The sequence below is a fragment of the Penaeus japonicus genome, unplaced genomic scaffold (genome assembly GCF_977035675.1).
Source record: "Penaeus japonicus unplaced genomic scaffold, GWHDUDI00000001_assembly GWHDUDI00000016, whole genome shotgun sequence".
Classification (NCBI taxonomy): Eukaryota; Metazoa; Arthropoda; class Malacostraca; order Decapoda; family Penaeidae; genus Penaeus; species Penaeus japonicus.
The window spans coordinates 36382116-36389759 of NW_028234418.1; the positions used below are offsets into that span (position 1 = coordinate 36382116).

A 7644-nucleotide genomic window follows, 5' to 3' on the forward strand; every position below is an offset into this window, starting at 1 on the left:
AAAGAGGATATATTTTTACCTCCGGCGAGACAGTCCCCCGGGGTTTTGTGGTGCCGCCCCCCGTAAAAACAAGGCATTTGAACTTTCTGGGGGATCCGTCCAGGTGGGAGAAGGGACGCTCAGCGTAAGGAAGGCATATGCAAAGCTCCCCAGGTTAAGGTGTTCGCCAATAATGTTGATTTTCTTTTTTTTTTTTTTTTTTTTTTTTTTTTTTTTTGCGAACAGGGTTGTGGTAGAGTGATTTTTTTTTTGTTTTTGTGTGTGTACAAGTGAGTGTGTTTGTGTATTTGTATGTCTTTGTTATATCATGTATGTATATTGTATATATAGGTATATATGTATACATGGAAATATACACTTATATATCCTGATATCTATACTCTCTGTTTATATCTATTTATATCTATACATCTATAGATAGATACATAGATATAGATATTCACACACACACACACACACACACACACACACATAAATATATTTGTGTATGTGTGTGTGGATATCAGTTCCTATTATTCTTTGTAATATATTTTCTGTTGCTCAAATATCAAGGTGATTTCCTTACACATTTGTAAAGAATTGGGCTACTTTTCGCCGACTGTAAGTAGCATTCTAAGAGAATACTGTAAGATAATTGTTGCCTCTAGAATCTAGTAATTACTAATCAACTATCCATATCAATGTCTGAATCCCTTAAGCTCTCTCTGTTTCATACTTTCTATGTATATATATATATATATATATATGTGTGTGTGTGTGTGTGTGTGTGTGTGTGTGTGTGTTTGCGTGAATGTGTGTCTAAAAGATACAGACTGATAGGTTAATAAATCTCCATGTGTCTATATATTTACAAATGTATGAACGCACATACATACTGTACATGTTTGTGTGTGTTATTTCTTCTTTTTTTTCTTTTTAAGGTTTGACTGCATTTACTGATGACCATGTTGACATTATATATATATATATATATATATATATATATATATATATATATATATATATATATATATATATATATATATTTATTTTTTTATTTTTTTTTTTTTCGTGATCATCGGCTATGATGATATGCCGTGTATAGGTTGTTTGATAGAGAAACACAAGTGTATCATTTTAATGCTTTTTTATTACAATGTAATCACTTTACCACAGCATTTTTCATTGGTTGTAAACATTTTACATTGCGCATCTTCTTTCAAAAAATTTCAGTAACAAACATCTAATTAAGCTTTAAATAGTATTTGGGAACAATGCTTGGTTTTAGTCACTTCGGACTATGACACTGCCTATACGGGAGTTGTCTCTCACAGTACACACATATGTCAGTCATGCAAACGTCAGCCTTAGAGTCTCTCAAATGTTTGCCAAACTGGAGACTTGTAAAGTTGTTTGTTTGTTTTTTTGGATTTTTTTTTTTTTTTTTTCCTTGGGATTCAACACTGAAGATCTACACCTGGACCTCGTAATCCGTTGGTCGAGATAAAATTTGACATCAGAATATTTTTTTTATTTTCTTCTTCTTTTCTCTCTACTTCTCTCTTTTTAGGGGGGGGGTTCACTTATCAAATGCAATATAGTGCGATAATACTGTCGGTAACGATCCTTTTTTTTTATATCTATTGTTTTTTGTTAAGCCTTTTATTTTCTTCTTTTTTGCTTTTCTGGAATTGTTCATCAATAGAATCGTATGGAAGTGTTCTTTTGTTATCTCGGATTCGAAAAGTCACTCCGGAATCTCATCACATATTGAAGTGCCGAATTAAACTCATAACCAATTAATCATTTCAAACTCCTGTGGATCAATTATCCAGGCGAGAAAAGCACCTGCAGAATATCTTATTAGTCATCACTAGAAGGACACATAAAGTGGTTTTCAATAAGGTCAAATAGGGTCGGAAATTCGACCCCATGACATTTCTAAGTCTACACTTTCTACTAAAAAAAAAAAAAAAGATCTACGGAGTAAGGCGATTTTATTCTCTCATAAAGCATATAATCAGTCACTTCATACATTTTTTTTTTTTTTTTTTGCAGATTATGATGTATAAACTGTATTAAGCCATATAATCACCTCACTCTTCACTAGAGGTTCTTAACAATCTCTAAACATCACAGAACTGTCAAAACTCCATTGCTCAGCGTCCTTCTATTGACGTGCATCAATTTTGCATTTGATTAGATTACTGTTTTTTTTTTCTCACGTAAGGCGACAAGCTCCAGTAAGTGTTCGTTACCACGCGGCGGTTCCTTCCAGCGTCGCCAATATTGACCTAACGTCCTCATTTGGGGGTGTCAGATGTCAAAACTTCTGAGTAATGCGTCTACAACTAAAAATCACTGAGTTCTACCGTATAATGCAAGTTTAGTGGCACTTAATATAAACACCATGCATGTTAGTAGTACATGAAGCAGTTTTTTGTTTGTTTTTTTTATAACTTTTTTTTTATTTTATTTTATTTCACGCGACTTGACTTAAGAGTGATTATTTGGGTGATATGCGAGAAGGAAGCACAACTTCTTAAGTTTATAGAGTTTGTTTACATTATGTGATCAGTTCATCCATAAGTCTTTCTAGGACTTACGAGTGTGAAAGAACTTTCTTTTCTCTTGAGTTGATTCTTACATGTTTAAGATTTTATACATTAAGGACAAGCGAGAAGGCCAAGGAACGATATAACACAACCTGTCAATTGTCGCCTTACAGTTTAAGGATAATCGTAGCCAATCAAAAGCCATCATACAAGCGGCTATCTTCAAAATGAATAAAGACAACATGCTCATTTTCTTTTTTTTTTCTTTTTTGGTTTATATCGATACGGGATTATCTTTAAGCATTGTACCCATTTGAAAAAAAATATATATATAAGTGAATCCGCCACAATCCCTTCTTTTCGATGCAGCATCCGAAATCAGGTTAACAATAAAAATAGGAAAACAAAACAGAAATACATTATCTTAGAATGCAGAGAACTACATCTATATACTTACTCCTAGCAAACATTACCTAAGAGAATCTACTTATAAACGTTTCTTTTAGAATTCATTTTAAATACAAACATAAATTCCTTTCTGTTTTCTTTAGTAGAAAAAGGTAATAAAAGTAGAAGAACCTTTATGTACACACACTTAAGAGTGGAAAAAGAGCGATGTCCCAGCTGCTGTGGAAATGGCACCTTTAAACACACCTATTGATTTTCAGTTTTATACTAGCCTATTAGATAACATGACATCAATTTTACTTTAGTTTTTTTTCCTCCATGTAAATCAAAAACACACATAACAACAGCCAAGAACTTTTTGAAGGTTTTCCTTAAAAATTTACATGTGCTTGACATCCTAACAGAACCAAAAACAAAAAGAAACGAAAGAATTAAGCCACATATATATTCCTGTTGAGGAAACATACATAACGCGGTGTTCAGTAGCAACACAGCTTTGCCCCACAGAAGCTGGAATTTTTCTTCGCGAAAGAGTCAGGTTCAAGACATGTGCAGGTTTGGGGGCAGAGGGCATGAGCCCTGTCTACACCCTAGTGAAGGCAAGAGAGGGGTACCAGCCTCCGCTACACCCCGCTGGCGCGAGCGTCGCTGGCACCAGAGGGGGTAAGACGGGAAACTTTCTACCTTCTCCACACCTCGGTCTACTGTAGCATGTACAAGTCTCATCTATGAATTGAGCAATTGTCGTTCGCTTATATCAATAACAGATTGTGATAGGGTGTCTAATAGGGAGTCTATTATTAATAGATATCTAAAATTTAATGATATTTGGTGGGTCATAGCCTCGTTTGACTTTTTAAAATGTGTACATTAATGTGATTTCGTAGTTATGGGAAGATTTCACAAACACTCTGATCTACAATATTAATGAAGATTCCTACCATATCCTGACAGTATGACTCCGGTACTACAACAGTGAAACCTCGACATAGGTAACTAATTATTTAATACTAAATTAACAAGGAATATAGACTATATCTCGAATATTACACGTAAAGAAAACTATTCCGGTTAATTACATTCTTTAAGATTCAACGGAGGAAAGACTTAGAGTTTTTGGATTTCCTTAGCAAAAATAATATACTCTTATAAAACAAACTACAGTCAACTGATTCTACATAACCTGCTATTCTAAATTCCGAACTCCTTGAAGTGTCGAGGTGTGACTGCTAATTACAACTGCTCTACTTTGTCCTACTTTGATACTATAAAGGAGTGATAGGATAGAACTTGTATATGCTATGGTGTTTATTAAAGCTTAAGCTACCCCTGAAGATGTGGGGTTAATCATTTACATTCAATAAAATGCTACGAACCTATCACCTAGATCGGTGGCATCCGTGGAAGAGAACGGCTGTCTACAATCGACTTTGGGTTCCATCGGTTAGAACTGAATAAACATTCTATTTTGTCGGGGTTGGGGGTTGGGGTGGGGGGGGGGAGATTGCAGAGAGACGTTTTCTTGCACAGCCCCACAGAAATTACCTTACGTCACAGCGCAAATGACCGTTAAACCTAAGACAGTGGTTGCGTTCACAATGAATAAATGTTCAGACAGGGCCCTTCCTTGTCTGGCAACTTCTTTAGGCTCAGTTCTCAAATAATTTGATATCGAAGCATGCATATCATGCACGAAGTATAATTGCATACTGAGTACATACATATATATATCTATATATCATCTCTTATCAAGAATTTGATGCATCGTGTGAAATATTGTGGTCTCATGTATCTGAACAATCCACCATTAACAAACGCATCCACAGAACAGAATGGCAAGTGATGTGTTGGTAAAAGTGATGGAACTTTGCCCTTTGGGTCCTAAGATTTACAAGTACTTCACAGGCCCTTGCCAGCTATGTTAAGACATCCTTCTCTCTAACTTTGCCTCACAATCAACAGTACAGTCACGTGATAACCACAAAAACTTGTTTATTTGTTCGTTTGCTTTTTTTTGCTTTTTGCTTTTTCTTTTAACGTTCAGGATTTATTTGACTTTAACCTCTTGCGAGAGAAAAAAAAAATCGAAAATTTGAAAATAAATAGATAGAGAAAAAATTATCACATGTGCGTCCTCCAATTTACAATTGTTTTTTTTTTCTTTTTCTTCTTCTTTCTTTCTTTCTTTCGTACTTTTTTTTTTTAAGGCGGTAGTTACCTCGACTGACTTCAACGTACGCCGTCCTCCCCCAGTCCACGGTGACCACTCAGAGCGCGTTCATCTAAAGGGGTTCATGTGATATTTGATAATCATATGAATACATTTACTTTGGGTCAACTCGTTATCTTGTTATCTGCTGTTATTCATGAGTTTATTTCTGTTGTTTTGCTTTCCAGGTTAAAACAGAGAGCTTACTGTTTGTTTTAACCGTTGTCGAGTGAACCAGTGCTTCTGTTCAATGTGCAGTTGCATTTAAAAATATAATTCTTGTCATGTATATATATCTTCATCCCGACGTTATGTAACCTTGGTTTATTATTCATTCTATCTATACTGTGCACCAGTTGACGGATACCGAAAATCGTATTAAAAAAAATATTTAAAGAAAAAAAATACATATCAAAAGATTAAAATCACAAAAAAAAAAAAATTGAGAGGTCATAACCATTTAGCTCTTTATCTTCAACGTCAACATTATACGCTACACGGCTAATTTTTCAATATATATTCATTTGCAAATTCTCAAGAGATGCCCACTCGCCGGGGCCACGGAGCAGAAGTGAGGTAAGATAAGAAGACTTAGCACCATCATAGAAGTGGATAAAATTCTGTTAATCTTGTGTCCAAAGTCATTTTAAGATCCTGGAGTCATATTTTTTCTTTCTTTCTTTCTTTCTTTCTTTTTTTCTTTCTCTTGTTTCTGCAGGATTGATGGCATTAAATAATACAAAAATAAAGTTTTAATATGTTAATTACATGTTTATCTTTTTTTGTTTTTTTGTTTTTTTGTTTTGTTTTAAACTCTATAGAGTACGGATACCCCATATCTCTATATAGTATATAGGTCCGCATCGTTAGGAAGCTTTCACTGTTCGTGTGTACTACTTTACTCAAGTACTAAATATCAAATAAATATTATAATTACAAATGACATACTATAATATTGTTAAACTAGCAACCATTTGACTGAATTAATGACCATGAGACTCATAAAATATTCTGAAATATAAAAAGGACACTTTGGGGAGGACACGAGCATGGAATGATGTGCTGGTGAGCGCTGGCATTTATCTGTTCAATTTATTTTTGTATTTTTTTTTTTTTTCTTCTTCTTCTTCTTCGATAAATCACTTTTCAGTGTTGTTAATCATTTGTTCACTTTGCTGCTGATCTATTTCTTCCAGTTTTATTGGGTCATGGGGTCGGGTGGGTTCTCCATTCGCGGGCTTTAGTCTATCACGTAAAGATTCTCATTTGACTAATTCAAATGAATATACATATATATATATATTCTCTCTCTTTTTTTTCTGTGTGCTTTGGCTTGAAGCAGGAAATCTATATACATATCATTAAATACGTTGTTTTAATCTTTTCTGTCTGTTTTTATTTGCATTGTGCTTGTCAAAGAAACAGTCATATTTACTTTTTTTTCATATATATATACATATATATATATATATATATATATATATATATATATATATATATATATATATATATATATATATATATATATATATATATATATATATATACATATATATATACATATACATATACATATACATATATATATATATATATATATATATATATATATATATATATATATATATATTTAGATCTACTGATGATCATTCTTGTACGAGTTACCAAAAAAAACAAAAAACATGAAGAGATTATAAAAAAAATAGAAAATATACTTCAGACCATCATAGTTATTAATATATAAATACACAGTATAAAAGTATTAAAAAGAAGTGGTTTTAATTGCACTATATTGCTCTGAAAGTCTCTTATTGAACAGTATTTATGAAAATGCCACAATATTCACAGAAAAAAAAAAGTTTATCTTTATTTCAAGTATGCATAGATTCATCTTTTCAGATCCTAATAACCAACTAATCAGCCAAGGATATGGCGGTACTGTTGCTGAAAGAATAAAAGCCTAACTTTATTCATATAAAAAAATAAGAAACACACGTGCAAAATAAGCCTTATTACTTCGCCAATACTTGTCCACCAATAACGAAAGGCGCTGTGAAGGGGAAACACATGTCGACTGGTAACCAAAAATACCACTACACTGCGTCTGGGTAACTCGTATATATATCACTCTTCGACTCTGAATGAGAAGGTCTTTTACGTAACGCATTTTCGATGGATTGCTACTACTCAGATAACTCAGATTCACTTTCTTTGCTAATGACACTGGAAAATTTATCGGAAACAGAAATATTATCGGTTTAAAGCGTAAAACTATAGAATGCGTGAGCATGCGTGTACTTTGTGTTGTTGTTGTGTGTGTGTGTGTGTGTGTGTGTGTGTGTGTGTGTGTGTGTGTGTGTGTGTGTGTGTGTGTGTGTGTGTGTGTGTGTGTGTGTGTGTGTGTGTGTGTGTGTGTGTGTGTGTGTGTGTGTGTGTGTGCACGCGGGCGCTTCTTTGGTTGTCAATAATTTGGATCTAGCACTATTCTGCCTG

General features: G+C 33.6%; 1 protein-coding gene across 1 annotated transcript in view; it reads right to left on the minus strand.

Moving 5' to 3' along the window:
- Positions 1 to 1111: 1111 nt before the first annotated feature.
- Positions 1112 to 7644, minus strand: part of LOC122248471 (Krueppel-like factor 6) — a 256232-nt gene continuing 249699 nt past the window's right edge. Inside the window, exon 3 of the mRNA XM_043008491.2 lies at positions 1112 to 7644. This exon is cut by the window's right edge and continues 1757 nt beyond it. The gene's annotated coding sequence lies outside the window, so the exon portion shown is untranslated.